Source organism: Schistocerca nitens, chromosome 12 (assembly GCF_023898315.1).
Source record: "Schistocerca nitens isolate TAMUIC-IGC-003100 chromosome 12, iqSchNite1.1, whole genome shotgun sequence".
NCBI lineage: Eukaryota > Metazoa > Arthropoda > Insecta > Orthoptera > Acrididae > Schistocerca > Schistocerca nitens.
This window is the reverse complement of record NC_064625.1, coordinates 42,297,478-42,317,310: the sequence shown is the minus strand read 5'-3', so window position 1 is coordinate 42,317,310 and position 19,833 is coordinate 42,297,478. Positions and strand designations below refer to the sequence as shown.

At 43.4% G+C, this 19,833-nt stretch overlaps 1 protein-coding gene across 2 annotated transcripts in view; it reads left to right on the top strand.

The window, feature by feature from the left end:
• Positions 1–19,833, top strand: part of LOC126215086 (sclerostin domain-containing protein 1-like) — a 477,616-nt gene that overhangs the window by 189,894 nt on the left and 267,889 nt on the right. The window lies entirely within an intron of this gene.

Below are 19,833 nucleotides of genomic sequence, written 5' to 3'. Positions count from 1 at the left end.
TAGATGTAGAGACGAAAATTTAATAGTCATGGGTGACTGGAATTCGACAGTAGGAAAAGGAAGAGAAGGAAACGTAGTAGGTGAATATGGTTGGGGCTAAGAAATGAAAGAGGAAGCCGCCTGATAGAATTTTGCACAGAGCACAACTTAATCTTAGCTAACACTTGGTTCAAGAATCATGAAAGAAGGTTGTATACATGGAAGAACCCTGGAGATACTAAAAGGTTTCAGATAGATTATATAATGGTAAGACAGAGATTTAGGAACCAGGTTTTAAATTGTAAGACATTTCCAGGGGCAGATGTGGACTCTGACCACAATCTATTGGTTATGAACTGCAGATTAAAACTGAAGAAACTGCAAAAAGGTGGGAATTTAAGGAGATGGGACCTGGATAAACAAAAAGAACCAAAGGTTGTACAGAGTTTCAGGGAGAGAATAAGGGAACAATTGACAAGAATGGGGGAAAGAAATACAATAGAAGAAGAATGGGTAGCTTTGAGGGATGAAGTAGTGAAGGGAGCAGAGGATCAAGTAGGTAAAAAGACGAGGGCTAGTAGAAATCCTTGGGTGACAGAAGAAATATTGAATTTAATGACGAAAGGAGAAAATATAAAAATGCAGTAAATGAAGCAGGCAAAAAGGAATACAAACGTCTCTAAAATGAGATCGACAGGAAGTGCAAAATGGCTAAACAGGCATGGCTAGAGGACAAATGTAACAATGTAGAGGCTTATCTCACTAGGGGCAAGATAGATACTGCCTACAGGAAAATTAAAGAGACCTTTGGAGAAAGGAGAACCACTTGTATTCATATCAAGAGCTCAGATGGAAACCCAGTTCTAGGCAATGAAGGGAAAGCAGAAAGGTGGAAGGAGTATATAGAGGGTCTATACAAGGGCGATGTACTTGAGGGCAATGTTATAGAAATGGGTTGTAGATGAAGATGAAATGAGAGATATCATACTGTGAGAAGAGTTTGATAGAGAACTGAAAGACCTAAGTCGAAACAAGGCCCCGGGAGTAGACTTCCATTAGAACTACTGACAGCCTTAGGAGAGCCAGTTCTGACAAAACTCTACCATCTGGTGAGCAAAATGTATGACACAGGCGAAATACCCTCAGACTTCAAGAAGAATATAATAATTCCAATTCCAAAGAAAACAGGCGTTGACAGATGTGAAAATTAACGAACTATCAGTTTAATAAGTCACGGCTGCAAAATACTAACGCGAATTCTTTACAGACGAATGGAAAATCTGGTAGAAGCCAACCCTGGGGAAGATCAGTTTGGATTCCGTAGAAATATGGGAATACGTGAGGCAATACTGACCCTACGACTTATTTTAGAAGCTAGATTAAGAAAAGGCAAACCTACGTTTCTAGCATTTGTAGACTTGGAGAAAGCTTTTGAAAATGTTGACTGGAATACTGTCTTTCAAATTGTGAAGGTGGCAGGGGTAAAATACAGGGAGCGAAAGGCTATTTACAATTTGTACAGAAACCAGATGGCAGTTATAGGAGGCGAGGGGCAGGAAAGGGAAGCAGTGGTTGGGAAGGGAGTGAGACAGGGTTGTAGCCTCTCCCCGATGTTTTTCAATCTGTATATTGAGCAAGCAGTAAAAGAAACAAAAGAAAAATTCGGAGTAGGTATTAAAATCCATGGAGAAGAAATAAAAACTTTGAGGTTCACCGATGACATTGTAATTCTGTCAGAGACAGCAAAGGACTTAGAAGAGCAGTTGAACGGAATGGACAGTGTCTTGAAAGGAGTATATAAGATGAACATCAACAAAAGCAAAACGAGGTTCATGGAATGTAGTCGAATTAAGTCGGGTGATGCTGAGGGAATTAGATTAGGAAATGAGACACTTAAAGTAGTAAAGGAGTTTTGCTATTTGGGGAGCAAAATAAATGATGATGGTCGAAGTAGAGAGGATATAAAATGTAGACTGGCAATGGCAAGGAAAGCGTTTCTGAAGAAGAGAAATTTGTTAACATCAAGTATAGATTTAAGTGTCAGTAAGTCGTTTCTGAAAGTATTTGTATGGAGTGTAGCCATGTACGGAAGTGAAACATGGACGATAAATAGTTTGGACAAGAAGAGAATAGAAGCTTTCGAAATGTGGTGCTACAGAAGAATGCTGAAGATTAGATGGAGGAGGTATTGAATAGAATTGGGGAGAAGAGGAGTTTGTGGCACAACTTGACTAGAAGAAGGGATCGGTTGGTAGGAGGCATCAATGGATCACCAATTTAGTATTGGAGGGCAGAGTGAAGGGTAAAAATCGTAGAGGGAGACCAAGAGATGAATACACTAAGCAGATTCAGAAGGATATAGGCTGCAGTACGTACTGGGAGATGAAGAAGCTTGTATAGGATAGAGTAGCATGGAGAGCTGCATCAAACCAGTCTCACGACTGAAGACCACAACAACAACAAGTTATGGTTCACATGGCTCTGAGCACTATGGGACTTAACTTCTGAGGTCATCAGTCCCCTAGAACTTAGAACTACTTAAACCTAACCACCCTAAGGACATCACACACATCCATGCCCGAGGCAGGATTCGAACCTGCGACCGTAGCGGCCACGCGGCTGCAGACTGTAGCGCCTAGAAACGCTCGGCCACTCCGGCCGGCAACAAGTTATGCTCTGTGCAAAATTCTACCAGGCGGCTTCCCCTGTCATTCCTTGCCCCCAGTTTTGTTTTCTTCCTTGTCCTACCATCGCATTCCAGTCCCTCATGTCTACTAAATTTTCGTCTCCCTTAACTATCTAAATGATTTATTTTATCCCATCACACATTTCTTCGATCTCTTCATAAGCTGCGTAGCTAGTTGGTATATAAAGTTGAACTACTGCGGTAGGCGTCGGCTTCGTGTCTCTTTGTCTACAATAATGCGTTCACTATGCTGTTAGCAGTAGTTTCTATTTCTTTAATCATTATTAGACCTACTCCTGCATTACCCCGATTTGGTTTTGTATTTATAACCCTGTATTCACGTTACCAGAATCCCTGTTCTTTCTGACATCGAACTTTACTAATTCCCACTACATCTAACTTTAACCTACCCATTTCCCTTTTTAAGGGGAGCCGGAACGATCTATCTCCTCCATGTTAATTTTAGCAAATAGAAGGAACATTTTTTCTAAAACCATTAAACATATTGCTCTGAAATTTCGATTACTCGTTCAGTGAATATTTCTCTACAAAGTTATAATGCCATGTTAAGAAATATTTATTGGTTTTTGTTTTACAATTTTTTTAAACAAATGCTTATTTTTTTCTCCTAAAATTTTGCACATTTTCTTCTATAACTATTGAATTATACAATATTTTTTAAAATTTGTTAAAAAATGAAGGAAAGAAGTAAACAACATTGTGTATAAATTTCATTGATATACTGTTAGCAGTTTTTGAGAAAATGTTCTTCAAAGATAATAATTTTAAAGTTACAGGAAATGGCTTCCAAAGTTTTTTAATACATTCCTGCCCCATATGATGGACTGTCAGCATCCTCTTCTTTACAGTGTTAGTTTCCTTTTCACTGGTCTTTTCTTCCCTTTTGCTGCATGTTGTAGGCTTTTGTCTCTTCTTCCTGCATCTCTTAGTCTTTCTTCATCAATTAGGCGCATTGTGGAAATGGTGTGTCCTGGTTGGAAACCTAAACGTTTTAGCACATCACATTTGATAATGTTTCCTTCATTGTATGTTGCCACTGCATCATAGACTCCAAAATGCAATGTTTTTATCCATACAAACACTCTTTTGGGAATCCTAATCCAAATTAAATTATTTATACTTTCATTTGGATTTTGTGTTTTTCCTTGTAAACACTTTTCCAATGAACTTGGCTGTGATAAATCTCTGAATATGGGCTTAATTACATCAGTTACAGCATTTGGCAAACTGTTTTTATCGGCATATTCCTTTCCTGATTGGTACTTACACCATGAGTCTTCACCTGTGGGGCGTAGTGCATGTTGTTGGTGCTCATTTGTTGACGCAGAATAAAAAAAAATATAGCCCATACTGCTCTCCTCATATGCTCAATGCTTCTTGTACTTTGACTAATTGCACACCCGTAATACCTCTGCAATCTATCAATTTCTTCATCTGTCAATCTTCCTCTTCCTCCAAGGGCCTTACCATCGCTAAGCCTCTGGGATCCTAATGTCTGCTTTATTTTGCGCAAGCGAGCCCCCATGCGCTTCTGCACATGTCCAATGCACTCCTGTTTTTTAATGTGAATTTCATTGCCATAAGGTTTGAGTTCCTCTACAGATTTATATCCCTTAGAATCAGCATCTCCTAGGTAGTTAGTGTGTCGTACATTGTCTCCTATGAGCTGGAAAAAATTGCTTTCACTCTCTCTACTTCCATCACTCCACTCGTGCCGTGAAAATTTCCTTTACAACTTTTACTATGTTCGTCATTGGCATTGCCCTTACATCTACAATGTTCTGAGATAGTAGCAACATCAATTACTTTGCAGCTGTCTCCACTTGTAGCTGTCAGAACTCCATTTAGTGATTTATGACCTCTACGTTGCCATGATCCACCTAAAGCAAGTTAAATCTCTACAGTTCCCATTATCTGTCACAGCTTCTTCAACTATGAAACTTCCTGGCAGATTAAAACTGTGTGCCCGACCAAGACTCGAACTCGGGACCTTTGCCTTTCGCGGGCAAGTGCTCTACCAACTGAGCTACCGAAGCACGACTCACGCCCGGTGCTCACAGCTTTTTACTTCTGCCAGTACCTCGTCTCCTACCTTCCAAACTTTACAGAAGCTCTCCTGCGAACCTTGCAGAACTAGCACTCCTGAAAGAAAGGATATTGCGGAGACATGGCTTAGCCACAGCCTGGGGGATGTTTCCAGAATGAGATTTTTCACTCTGCAGCGGAGTGTGCGCTGATATGAAACTTCCTGGCAGATTAAAACTGTGTGCCCGACCAAGACTCGAACTCGGGACCTTTGCCTTTCGCGGGCAAGTGCTCTACCAACTGAGCTACCGAAGCACGACTCACGCCCGGTGCTCACAGCTTTTTACTTCTGCCAGTACCTCGTCTCCTACCTTCCAAACTTTACAGAAGCTCTCCTGCGAACCTTGCAGAACTAGCACTCCTGAAAGAAAGGATATTGCGGAGACATGGCTTAGCCACAGCCTGGGGGATGTTTCCAGAATGAGATTTTCACTCTGCAGCGGAGTGTGCACTGATATGAAACTTCCTGGCAGATTAAAACTGTGTGCCCGACCAAGACTCGAACTCGGGACCTTTGCCTTTCGCGGGCAAGTGCTCTACCAACTGAGCTACCGAAGCACGACTCACGCCCGGTGCTCACAGCTTTTTACTTCTGCCAGTACCTCGTCTCCTACCTTCCAAACTTTACAGAAGCTCTCCTGCGAACCTTGCAGAACTAGCACTCCTGAAAGAAAGGATATTGCGGAGACATGGCTTAGCCACAGCCTGGGGGATGTTTCCAGAATGAGATTTTCACTCTGCAGCGGAGTGTGCGCTGATATGAAACTTCCTGGCAGATTAAAACTGTGTGCCCGACCAAGACTCGAACTCGGGACCTTTGCCTTTCGCGGGCAAGTGCTCTACCAACTGAGCTACCGAAGCCCGACTCACGCCCGGTGCTCACAGCTTTTTACTTCTGCCAGTACCTCGTCTCCTACCTTCCAAACTTTACAGAAGCTCTCCTGCGAACCTTGCAGAACTAGCACTCCTGAAAGAAAGGATATTGCGGAGACATGGCTTAGCCACAGCCTGGGGGATGTTTCCAGAATGAGATTTTCACTCTGCAGCGGAGTGTGCGCTGATATGAAACTTCCTGGCAGATTAAAACTGTGTGCCCGACCAAGACTCGAACTCGGGACCTTTGCCTTTCGCGGGCAAGTGCTCTACCAACTGAGCTACCGAAGCACGACTCACGCCCGGTGCTCACAGCTTTTTACTTCTGCCAGTACCTCGTCTCCTACCTTCCAAACTTTACAGAAGCTCTCCTGCGAACCTTGCAGAACTAGCACTCCTGAAAGAAAGGATATTGCGGAGACATGGCTTAGCCACAGCCTGGGGGATGTTTCCAGAATGAGATTTTCACTCTGCAGCGGAGTGTGCGCTGATATGAAACTTCCTGGCAGATTAAAACTGTGTGCCCGACCAAGACTCGAACTCGGGACCTTTGCCTTTCGCGGGCAAGTGCTCTACCAACTGAGCTACCGAAGCCCGACTCACGCCCGGTGCTCACAGCTTTTTACTTCTGCCAGTACCTCGTCTCCTACCTTCCAAACTTTACAGAAGCTCTCCTGCGAACCTTGCAGAACTAGCACTCCTGAAAGAAAGGATATTGCGGAGACATGGCTTAGCCACAGCCTGGGGGATGTTTCCAGAATGAGATTTTCACTCTGCAGCGGAGTGTGCGCTGATATGAAACTTCCTGGCAGATTAAAACTGTGTGCCCGACCAAGACTCGAACTCGGGACCTTTGCCTTTCGCGGGCAAGTGCTCTACCAACTGAGCTACCGAAGCACGACTCACGCCCGGTGCTCACAGCTTTTTACTTCTGCCAGTACCTCGTCTCCTACCTTCCAAACTTTACAGAAGCTCTCCTGCGAACCTTGCAGAACTAGCACTCCTGAAAGAAAGGATATTGCGGAGACATGGCTTAGCCACAGCCTGGGGGATGTTTCCAGAATGAGATTTTCACTCTGCAGCGGAGTGTGCGCTGATATGAAACTTCCTGGCAGATTAAAACTGTGTGCCCGACCAAGACTCGAACTCGGGACCTTTGCCTTTCGCGGGCAAGTGCTCTACCAACTGAGCTACCGAAGCACGACTCACGCCCGGTGCTCACAGCTTTTTACTTCTGCCAGTCTTGGTCGGGCACACAGTTTTAATCTGCCAGGAAGTTTCATATCAGCGCACACTCCGCTGCAGAGTGAAAATCTCATTCTTCTTCAACTACTTTCTTCATTGTTGCTTGAGCAATATGTTCAGCAGAAGATCCCACGAATTCATTATAAAATTGAAACTTGGTTGGTGGTTTTGGCAAGTTCATAATTCCACATAACATTGTCCCTGCAGCATTGCCCTTGCCAATGCAACGCAAGCCATACACTAGCCTAACATTTATATCATACACCTTCTTTCCACTATTACCACTACGTGGAATAGTGTTAGAATTAGAAAACGGAACTTCTGCAGCACATTTGTTACACTTCAATAACTTTTTACATGTCAAACCATTGTGTGAAGTTATTTTCAATTCCAGTCCTCTTTCTTTGCAAACTTGGCATAATACGTTATGTTTAAAAATATTAGAGAGCAAGGAAATGTTAATTATTTCATTCACATAATTACTGTCACTTTCATAGTTTTCAAATTTTTCTTTGCTGTCCCATGTTTCTTGCTGGAAGAAGTTCTATCACGTTCATTTGGAGTAGTCGGTGAAGCAGCCTGAGCAGCATGTCCCTTCAAAACAGCAAAAGATTTCTTCTTCCACTCATTGTGCCTTTTCTTATACGGGGCATACTGATATCCACAAACCAAATACGTAAAACAGGTACGAGCAAAATTCGTCAAATACGCAAAATTGAACAGTTAAACAACACAAAGCAAACTCCCCAAGTCAACACACACGGTATAGCGTTTATATTTACCTATCTGAACAGTCAGTTGTCACACAGATGAAGCCATACAACGTTGGAAAACAAAACGCTGTCAAATTCCGCAAAGATACCCTACTTGCAGCCAGCGAGCGGCCCCGTCAGATGTGAGACACCAACTCGCTACAACCGTTTACGCGACGCGTTAACTTTGCAGTGATAAAAAACACACTTATAATTCACTTAGAAGGGTTAAACTTGATTTGTTTTATTCAGAAAACTACAAATAATTTTATAATGGAAAAACCATAAAACGTTAATTTTGTCATTTTCATGGTTCCGGCCCCCCTTAAATTTTTTGACCTACCTGTCCAATTAAGGGCTCTGACATTCCACACTCCGGTCGTAGAAACCAGGTTAGTTTCCCCTTATAACGACGTCTTCCTGACTAGTCCACGCCCGGAGATCCGAATGGGGGACTATTTTACCTTCTGAATATTTTACCCAAGAGGACGCCATCATCATTTATCCATACAGTAAAGCTGCATGCCCTCGGGAAAAAATTACGGCTGTAGTTTCGCCTTGCTTTCGGCCGTTCATAGTACCAGCACAGCAATGCTGTTTTTGTTGATTTTACAAGACCAGTTCAGTCAGTCATCCAGACAGTTGCCTCTGCGACTTCTGGAAAGGGTGCTGCCCTCTCCAGGAACCACACGTTTGTGTCGCCTCTCAGCAGATACCCCTCCCTTGTGGTTGCACCTACGGTACGGCTGTCTGTATCGCTGAGGCACAGATACTTTTCATATATGCTTACCAACACAACAAATGGAGCGCATATCGAGCGAATCGAACTTACACAACACGAGAAATTACAAAAACTCATGTTACTGTCTGGACGCACCTTTTATTACCGAGAGCGGAACACGGTAAGAGAATTTATACTAGCAGTACTGCAGCAAATGGGAGCAGCCCATCTCGCTATGTTTCAACCTAACTTCCCTTTTTACTCTTTTGACATGAATATCCGTTAGCTCAGGAATGCTACGCCGCCACCAAAAGGATTGGCCGTTTTGTGCAGTAGCAGCTAGACATCTCGATGCAATCTGGAGACTTTTCGCTGCTGCTCCCGTTTGTCGAACACCGTGTTGCCCACAACTCACAAAGCGAACACGACAGCCGAGGCTACTCCACTGGTAAAAACACCTCGCGTGGAATCTGACCCCGCTTCGGTGGCTTGCGTGTCAGGTTCACTGCTTATTTATTCAAACCGCTTCTCATTTCGCCTCGGGAGGCTGAACAGATGTTTGCAGAAAATTACTGAGGAAGTAACATCTTCATTTAATAACGATGTACAGAATGTTTAAGGTGGTCAGGTGGAATACATCCATCCATGTTATGAAAAAGCATGTATGTTTGTTTGTTCTACTTCTCCTCCTGAACGTTTGCTCTCTGGAAAGAGACGCTGTGAGGGTAAGAACCACCTACCAATCGAGTAGGTGAGGGTGGGTTGAAAAGTATTACAGCACACAGCGTTTAGATGTCCAGACTTTCCTCATCCAATACTTGGGAATGAGAGTATTTCGTGACTTGCAGCAATCTTTACACGTAATTTCAAACCTTTACGATACTTTTTTCCCTAACAACCCGCAAAAAATTATGTTATGGAAAAATTTATCCCTTACTAAATTTTAGTTGTTGAGGCAGTAAAACTGCAGCATCAGGCATAACGTTTCAACTTATTACTTACTAGCTGGGTACCGGATTCGCTCATAGAACTGATATGAGACTGTGTGGTAGTTGGAATAAAGGGATAAACTTTAACGTATAAGAGGTAAAATTTTTTTATCGAAAACATATTCTAACTGCTTATAAACTTGTTTAAACAACATTTTTCAGGCCGGCCGAAGTGGCCGTGCGGTTAAAGGCGCTGCAGTCTGGAACCGCAAGACCGCTACGGTCGCAGGTTCGAATCCTGCCTCGGGCATGGCTGTTTGTGATGTCCTTAGGTTACTTAGGTTTAACTAGTTCTAAGTTCTAGGGGACTAATGACCTCAGCAGTTGAGTCCCATAGTGCTCAGAGCCATTTGAACCATTTTTGAACATTTTTCATTTTGTTATCCGGGGTATATATGAACAAATTTTTCGAATGTCCTACTCTAGAGCAAGCTATATGCAGTTTATGGTGAGAGAAGCACGAGTCTGTGAGGTTGATGCCCCTGTGTTTGAAAGTTTGCCTTGCGCTTTGTTAATTGTAAAACGTTAGCCTAATTTGATTGGAAACTGTAGTCTTTTAAATTGGAATGGCAGATCAGTAGAGATCAGTGGTAATCTGGGAATAAAAATTGTGTGTCGTTTGTACTTTTCCGTCATAAGTTCGGCTTCGATAATGCTGTTCGATAGCTGTTTGACTATCACGCTTGTTCCATTACATAGTCTTGGTTAGTTGAAATTTCTCGAAGATCCATTTTTAAGTCGAAGGCAGTGTAATGGCACTCCTGCTAACTGCAAAGAGTTCAGAAATGCTGTAGCGAAGTTAACACTTTCTTTAACCTTTAGCATCGTGGCGATAGATTCGTATATTCTCTCTTCGCCGGGAATTTTCTTTTGAATACTAAAGTTGATATCGTCGACACTATTATTTGTAGTAGTCAACATTGCCCTTTCAAACAGCCACTTCGGATTGCTATAGTTGTGAAAAATGTTTGGATAAATTTGTTAGATGAGTTCGTTTTTAGCTGTGACTATGTTGCAGAAATCACAGTTGAGTTTAATGAGGCCGGTCGTCTGGTCAACAGGATTTGTGCCTTCGCCAATTTGTAAAAGTTGTTGAGCAAATTGTGCTGTTGTTTCGTCTTTCGACAGTTCAGCTATCATATTTATTGTTAGTCGCAGTATTTGTAAGTGTGGCCAGAGATGTGATTTCTTTTTTGAGCATGCATTGATCTCCTCTGTTGGTGTTGACTTAGGGATAACTGGAAGTATCACCTGAGAGTATAAATAGAGTTCTTCCCATCACTTCAGAGTTTCCTCGCAAGTCTTGTAATCTTCTGTCCATGGCTTCGAGTGACTTTTTTTATGTTGCATTTTGCATTCGTCCCAGAAGATAATTTTAGCTTGCTTTAGAAGTTCACCCCGTCCAGGTGCTCTTGATATTTTACAAACCTCGAATTGTTCTTCGGCTATATTCAACGGTAGCTGTAGCTCGGAATGGGCAGTTCGTCCTCCTTCCATGAGAGTGGGTGCAGTGCCGTGTGACGCCAGTGCAACTGCGATGTGTTGTTTAACACTTATTCCATCCAGCAATATATTTATTAGAAACGTTTTCCCGATGCCGCATGGTATGTCCAAGTAAATAATTCCGCCAGTGTTGCTGTCGATCCGGTCCATGATAACGTCGTAAATTTCCTTGTAATTGTCATTCAGGAGTGATTTCTTGTGAGCAATGTCTTAAATCAGATCGTTGATGTTGTAGCTTTTTCCCTTTGTAATTTCGAAGTGGAGCAATTCTATTTGGGGAGCAAAATAACTGATGATGGTCGAAGTAGAGAGGATATAAAATGTAGACTGGCAATGGCAAGGAAAGCGTTTCTGAAGACGAGAAATTTGTTAAAATCGAGTATAGATTTAAGTGTCAGGAAGTCGTTTCTGAAAGTATTAGTATGGAGTGTAGCCATGTATGGAAGTGAAACATGGACGATAAATAGTTTGGACAAGAAGAAAAAAATGGTTCAAATGGCTCTGAGCACTATGGGACTCAACATCTTAGGTCATAAGTCCCCTAGAACTTAGAACTACTTAAACCTAACTAACCTAAGGACATCACACACACCCATGCCCGAGGCAGGATTCGAACCTGCGACCGTAGCAGTCCCGCGGTTCCGGACTGCAGCGCCAGAACCGCTAGACCACCGCGGCCGGCTGGACAAGAAGAGAATAGAAGCTTTCGAAATGTGGTGCTACAGAAGAATGCTGAAGATTAGATGGGTAGATCACATAACTAATGAGGGGGTATTGAATAGAATTGGGGAGAAGAGGAGTTTGTGGCACAACTTGACGAGAAGAAGGGATCGGTTGGTAGGACATGTTCTGAGGCATCAAGGGATCACAAATTTACCATTGGAGGGCAGCGTGGAGGGTAAAAATCGTAGAGGGAGACCAAGAGATGAATACACTAAGCAGATTCAGAAGGATGTAGGTTGCAGTAGGTACTGGGAGATGAAGAAACTTGCACAGGATAGGGTAGCATGGAGAGCTGCATCAAACCAGTCTCAGGACTGAAGACCACAACAACAACAACAATTTCGAAGTTTCAGCACACTGGTAGTATCTTTTCATAGTGCTTGCATCTCAAGTTGTACTAAGGTCTCGTTGTCTATTGGTAAATATTCATCTTCTAGGCGAATGAGTGTTTGAAGATGTTGAATTCGAAGGTCCGTTCAGGATGAGCTTGTCGGATATGGTACAGTATGTCATCACTCATACTCTCTTTGACGGAGTCCCGTAGCTCTCTTGGATTCGATGGGCTACATATTGTTAGAATTATGGCGAAGAAGTCTCTCATTTTTTTCAACTGCGGCTGTGAGTAGGGCTTCTTGTAGTGTTAATTCTCAGTGGTTGGTATGTTTCTCTGTACGTCTGGCATGGGTAATCGTCAACAGCCTGACGATGGAACTTGCTAATCGCCGTACTTCGTCTAGCGACATCGAGAAACAGGAACGTTCGTCGTTGTTCAGATGTACGGTGTATACTCGGCCTAGTGCGCCAGTTTCGATGATTCGTACAAGTCCTACTGGAATTCCTTGTTTTCGTCCATGAAAAATTTGTCTTGTAGTGCTCCACGTATAATAGGTAGGGGCGTCAACATATTTCTTACGCGAAAGCTTTTGGACATTTGTTAAAAAGCTCTTAACGTTGTGTTCGGCAACTCGCCAAAACACCGTGGAGGTAAAATTAGAGAGATTCGACCCTACGCGGAGGCTTACCGGCAACCCGTCTTTCCCCAAACTATTCAACTGGAAGAGAAGGGGAAGAGGAATGACAGTGGTGCAAAGTACCCTCCGCCACACACCGCTTGCGGAGTGTAGATGTAAACGTCAAACTCAAGCATGCCTTACTATTAGTCAACACAGTGTCGAACAAGTCCCTTAGCGATGGGACACAAGTGCAGGTGGTATGTAATAGGAAGCAGGTTATATTGGAGGAGGAGGAGGAGGAGTTTAGTGTTTACGTCCCGTCGATAATGAGGTCATTAGAGGCGGAGCACAAGCTCGGACAGCGAAGAGTGGAGAAGGAAATCAGCCGTGCCCTTTTAAAGGAACCATCCCGGCATTTGCCTTAAGCGATATAGGGAAGTAACAGAAAACCCAAATAAGTATGGTCGGACGCGGATCTGAACCGCTGTCCCCAATGCGAGACCAGTGTGCTAACCACACGCAGGTTATATTAGATGCCCTTCTATTTCACAGAAACAGAATAATGTGTCGTCATTTGATTCAGTCTGGAGCCACGCGATCGCTACGGTCGCAGGTTCGAATCTTGCCTCGGGCTTGGAGGTGTGTGATGTCCTTAGGTTAGTTAGGTTTAAGTAGTTCTAAGTTCTAGGGGGCTAATGACGTCAGATGTTAAGTCCCATAGTGCTCGGAGCCATTTGAACCATTTTTGTCCTCATTTGATTTCTTCTCTCTTTATGTCGTTCGTAATAGCAAAGAGCTTGCAGTACGAGAGGTATCTTTGACAGTAGCGAAAATGAAGAGGCACTCGTAGCTCTTAAGGTCTGCAGTTTAGAGTTAATGCTTACTGGGCATTTTGTCTTGTTTTGGTCCATTCTGCCTGTAAAAATATGGAATATATTTTGTATTTGACAACATATTTACACATACCCGACTTTTCCACCGCTGTCTACACTTTTTCAGAGCCAAGTTTCTGGAAAAATAATTCTACCTTTGTTTAGAAAAGTTCTGGCAAACCTTGAGACAAGACGGGTAGACGAGTAGACGCGTCTGGGAAGGGCGACGCGCAGAGCTGACACCTGTGGATGCTCCGGAGGCGGCGGAGCCAGTTCCTGACCTGCGGCAAGGGCGGCCGGTGCGTGCGCAGACGCGTATGCGTGCCGCGGGATCCGGTTTGCGGGCGGTGCGTAAGAGTGCGTGCACGCAGTCGGGCAGGTCGCTTCTGCGTGGGCGGCCTTGTCGGCTCGAGATGCTGTGCCGTCTGCCGGCTGCCGTTTGCCGCTGTATTTATGGCCGGCGCGTCTGGGAAACACACGCACACACACACGCAGCCGGAAAACAACAGCGGCAGTCTCCGCGAGATGCAGCACAGCTATACTCTCGCCGTCTCGAAGCCGCCACCACCTCTGTAGTAATCACAGACTGAGCGAGGAAGAATTGAATGTTGAGGGTTGCATACATTCAGTAATCGAGGGGCCACTGTTACGCTAGCGCTAAGGCACGGTCTAACGCACACTGTCGCTACACACTCTGGTGCGAAAGTTGTTACCGTTTCACGGCTGGAGCAACACTAGCGCTCCGAACTGTAAGAAAACAGTGGGCCACATGCGTCATAAGGAAAATGTTTCTACATCTACATCATACTCCAAAAGCGACCTGATGGTGTGTGGCGGAGGGTACTTTCGGTACCACTATCTGATTCCTCCACTCGCGAACAGTGCGTGGGATGAATGATTGTCGGTAAGCCTCTGTATTGGCTCTAATTTCTCCAATTGCCTCCTTGTGGTCATTACGCGAGATGTATGTGGGGGGGAAGTAATATGTAGACTGACTCCTCCTGAAAAGTGCTGTCCCGACATTTCAATAGTAACTCTCTCCGTGATGCACAACGCCTCTCTTGTAACGTCTGGCAGTGGAGTTCGTTTAACATCTCCGTAACGCTCTCTCGCCAGCTAAACGATCCCGTGACGAAACGCACCGCTCTTCGTTGGATCTTGTCTATCTCCTGTATCAGTCCTACCAGATACGGATCCCAGATAGATGAACAATACTCAAGAATAGGGCGAACAAGAGGCTTATAAGCCACTTCTTTCGTGGATGAGTTACATTTCCTTAAGATTCGTTCGATGAATCTGAGTCCTGGGTCTGCTTTTCCCATTATCTGTTTTATATAGTCATTCCACTTAAGGTCGCTCTGGATAGTTACGCCTAGATATTTTACGGCAGACACTGTCTCCAGCTGTTTGTCATGAGTAGTGTGGCTGCACAGTAATGGGTTTCTTTTCCTATGTACGCGCAATGTGCTACATTTATTTACGTTCAGGGTCAACTGCCAGAGTCTGCACCATTCATCAATTCTCTGCAGGTCGTTCTGCAAATTCTTATTATCTTCTGGCGTTGCTACTTTGGCATAAACAACTCCATCATCTGCGAATAGTCTTAAAGAGCATCCGACGCTTTCTGCCAGATTATATATATTGTGGCCGGTCGGAGTGGCCGAGCGGTTCTAGGCGCTACAGTCTGGAACCGAGCGACCGCTACGGTCGCAGGTTCGAATCCTGCCTCGGGCATGGATGCGTGTGATGTCCTTAGGTTAGTTAGGTTTACGTAGTTCTAAGTTCTAGGGGACTGGACCTGAGAAGTTAATAGTGCTCAGAGCCATTTTATATATATATTGTGAACAGCAACGTTCCTATTGCTGGAATCGAATTTCTTACTGCAATAAACACGCCGCCACCATTGGCGACTAACCTACCCTTTGCTTTAATTATTTTCCTGGTTCATTAACGAAATACACTCAAGTGCCAAAGAAGTTGGTTTGCCATGCGTATTCATACACAGAGGTATGTAAACAGGCAGAATACGGCGCTGCAGTCGGCAACAAGTGTCTGGCGCACTTGTCTACATCTACATCTACATCAACATCAACATCTACATGCTCTGCAACTCACATTTAAGTGCTTGGCAGAGGGTTCATCGAACCACAATCATACTATCTCTCTACCATTCCACTCCAGAACAGCGCGCGGGAAAAACGAACACCTAAACTTTTCTGTTCGAGCTCTGATTTCTCTTATTTTATTTTAATGATCATTCCTACCTATGTAGGTTGGGCTCAACAAAATATTTTCGCATTCGGAAGAGAAAGTTGGTGACTGATATTTCGTATATAGATCTCGCCGCGACGAAAAACGTCTTTGCTTTAATGACTTCCATCCCAACTCGCGTATCGTATCTGCCACACTCTCTCCCCTATTACGTGATAATACAAAACGAGCTGCTACAACGATAGGTTATAAAGATTTAAGTGAGTTTGAACGTGGTGTTATAGCTGGCGCACGAGCGATGGGACACAGCATCTCCGAGGAAGCGATGAAGTGGGGATTTTCCCGTACGACCATTTCACGAGTGTATCGTGAATATCAGGAATCCGGTAAAACATTAAATCTCCGACATCGCTGCGGCCGGAAAAAGATCCTACAAGAACGGGACCAACGACGACTGAAGAGAATCGTTCAACTTGACATAAGTGCAACATTTCCGCAAATTGCAGCAGATTTCAGGGCTGGCCCATCAGCAAGTTTCAGCATGCGAACCATTCAACGAAATGTCATCGATATGGGCTTCTGGAGCCGAAGACCCACTCGTGTACCCTTGATGGCTGCGCGACACAAAGCTTTACACCTCGCCTGGGCCCGTCAACATCGACATTCGATTGTTGATGACTGGAAAGGTGTTGCTTGGCCGTACGAGTCTCGTTTCCAACTGTATCGAGCATATGGACGTGTACGGGTGTGGAGACAACCACATGAATTCACAGACCCTGCATGTCAGCAGGCGACTGTTCAAGCTGGTGCAGGCCTTGTAACGGTGTGGGGCGTGTGCAGTTGGAGTAATGTACGACCTGTCATACGTCTAGATAAGACTCTGACAGGTGAAACGTAGCTAAGCACGCTGTATGATCGTTTGCACCAGGCGACCGGACTACCCTAGCCACACGATGACCTGCATCCATTCATGTCCATTGTGCACTCCGACGGGCAAGTCCAGCAGGACAATGCGACGTCCCATATGTCCAGAATTGCTAGAGTGGCTCTGTGAACACTGTTCTGAGTTTAAACACTTCCGCTGGTCACCAAGCCCTCCAGACATGAACATTGTTGAGCGTAACTGGGATGCCTTGGACGTGCTGTTCAGATCTCCACCCTGTCGTACTCTTACGGATTTATGGACAGCCCTGCAGGATTCATGGTGCCAGTTCCCTCCAGCACTACTTCAGACATTAGTCGAGTCCACGCCACGTCGTATTGCGGCACTTCCGCGTGCTGGCAAGGGCCGTACACAATATTAGGCAGGTGTACCAATTCTTTGGCTCTTCAGTGTACTTACCGCTTCGTACATGAATTATCGTGAAATAGGTGTAAAAATTGCTGAATCGCAGTGATTCAGTGACGTAAGCTGCAACTTCTTCGCGCAGAAATACTTCCAAATGTGTGCATAATTTCAGCTTACTCCGCTGAAAGAGAGAGAATATAAACACACATTTCATGCATCATAAGCATATGTTTTAGTTGCTGTCTGTTATTATGATAGGCATTTTCCTTGACACGTAAAAGTGTTTGTGTAGAGCGCACTGATTCGCCGATTCGTGCACTTCACTCGAATTTCGATTGCCCGAATATTTTTGAAAACGTGACTATTTTTGCTTTAAAAGAGAATGGCGTTGTGGATTTGGTTTGTTTTACGTTGGGAAATAGTTTTACTGCATTTGACGGTTTGTTATCACGTCTGTGTAGTATTCACTTCCGTTACAGGTGCGGTGGTTATTTTTTTACGTTATATAATGTATTAGATTCTATACAAGTTTCTTACGTTCCACGTTCAGCTATCTGGTTGGAATCATAGAGAACAAAATTCCGCGTTGGAGGGGTAAATATGAGATGCCGAGAAGCAAAGTAGCCTAAGTCAAAACATTTTAGTTTTGAGTTATACCATTCAGTTTACTCACAATGCACAGGAATTTGTTGTGAAGATGTACTATAACGGTAGCTCCCACCGGGGCCAGTTGAGACCTCCAAGCCGGCCGCGGTGGCCGAGCCGTTCTAGGCGCTTCAGTACGGAATCGCGCGACTGCTACGGTCGCAGGTTCGAACCCTGCCTCGGGCATGGATGTGTGTGATGTCCTTAGGTTAGTTAGGTTCAAGTAGTTCTAAGTTCTAGGGGGCTGAAGACCTCAGAAGTTAGTCCCATAGTGCTCAGAACCATTTGAACCATTTTTGAGAGCTCCAAATGCATTCTTCCTCTCACACCAGAGTCTTCGCGGAAATAGTAGTGTAAGTCAAGCGACAAGACCACGTGGTCTTCTTCTTTCCTGCTGTTTTGCGTGTTCATTTATGGTCTAAAATCAAAAAAGGCATTGTAACAGTGTTGGTATTAGCATAGGCTGTTTTTTTTTTTTTTTTAGATTTGTAATACGTAGATGTTATTAAAGCAGAAATTGTCTTTTAATGGAAATTTGCACTCCACGTTGAAGTCTAGGTTAAAGCCTACACGAATCAAGCAGTGATGTCTTACATTACATACATAAACCGGAAAATTCATCCTTCTCAACAACGCTGTGCATCCTGTCACAGAGGCAAGAAGTGAAGACATAATGACGCTCTCCCGTACACCCCTCCGGTGCACCACGCTTTCTTCAACGAATTGACAACTCCAAGTTCGGCTCAGGAATCTGTACCTTGATATGTTTACGCTTTGGCAGAGGAAGATGACGTGAACCGTGAAATCGAGTAAACAGACATGCACCATCATAAAGTCTATTGAAATATCAGTGTGACAAGAATTAAATTATAAGAAATTTCGTCATTTGGAAAGAATAATTTATTTAGAAACCGTAGATGAACACACTGATGCAAGTATCATTCTAGTAATTACCAACAAAAATGCAATTATTTTAACTCGATTTTTGAGAGAAAATTGCATAATGGGTGCAATAAGTGCAGACTCACATTATGTTTTATAAATAAATTGCAATTATGGAGATTAAAGTGCAGCGTATTCTTTTTTAGGGAATTCGACTTCACCGAAACGTTTATAAGGAGAATGATACAATTCTTGGCTTATACCACTTTACCTTTCACTCTGAGTAAATTTTTGAGAGGAAAGGTGGTACACTAACTTTTAGGGACTACAAAAACGAATCTATGGTACAAGTGACTAAAATGTGTCTAGTAAACGTAATTATTATATTTTACTGTTCACTTAATCAAATAAACCATGAATTATTGTAAAACATGAATTTACATTAAACGAAACGCAAAACCTTTCGCTTCTAAGGAGAGGGAAAAATTGAGTTACACCACTTTGGCTCTCAGCGCCTTATATAAGGCATCTTACTGCAAAAGTTCAGGTCATCTGGTGCAATTTTGTGTTGTTAAAAGAGAACGATATTCAGTAAATGTATGCATGTTAAAAGAGAATCGTAAATAAACTGTCTTCCGTTTCATACCTCCCAGGGTCCTTAGGAAAGTAATGAAAGACAAATGTGATGTAATTTTTTTCTTATTGCCAATTTGCTAAAAACTTTCTAAAATCAATATCGCATAAATATTTTTTATTTAAAACCGGTTTCGACTGACTTTGCTGTTACCTTCAGGTCTGTAACAAGTGTATATACATGGAATACGTTTCATGACGTAAGTTAAAAGGTAATATTTGAGATAAAAGTATTAGATTAGCATTACAAAAATGGAAGTGGAACTGTACATTCACATATCATAAAAAATCTTTTTGTTATGGAATGCGTCCATTTTAAGTTGGCTCGCATGCAAAGTTAAACACTCATCCGCTATCATATTCACATGTGTAACTCTCTGGCCGCTTGGGGCGCTACTATCGCAATGGTGAACAAAAACAAGATGGAGAGTTCCGACTGTTATGTTAAACTGTGGCTAAGGCGTGTGTTCACTAGCAAGTATAGCAACATTTGCAAGCACTTGCTCATGTGTTCACATTAGAACAAAAGCTTCCGCAGTCTATTTCTGCAAGTCGCCTGGGCAAGGTAACCAGATACCGCATGGCGTTCGCATTTGTTAACAAATCGTAAATTTATGTGTAATGTTAACGAAACCACTCGTTAAGCATGATGTTGCCGTCTGGCAACACACACACTTTAGCTGCATCGGGCCAGACTGAGTTTATCGTTATCATCTTGGCAGAAATGGTAAGAAATTTACAATTTTTATTGAACGTCTATGGTACGTATACA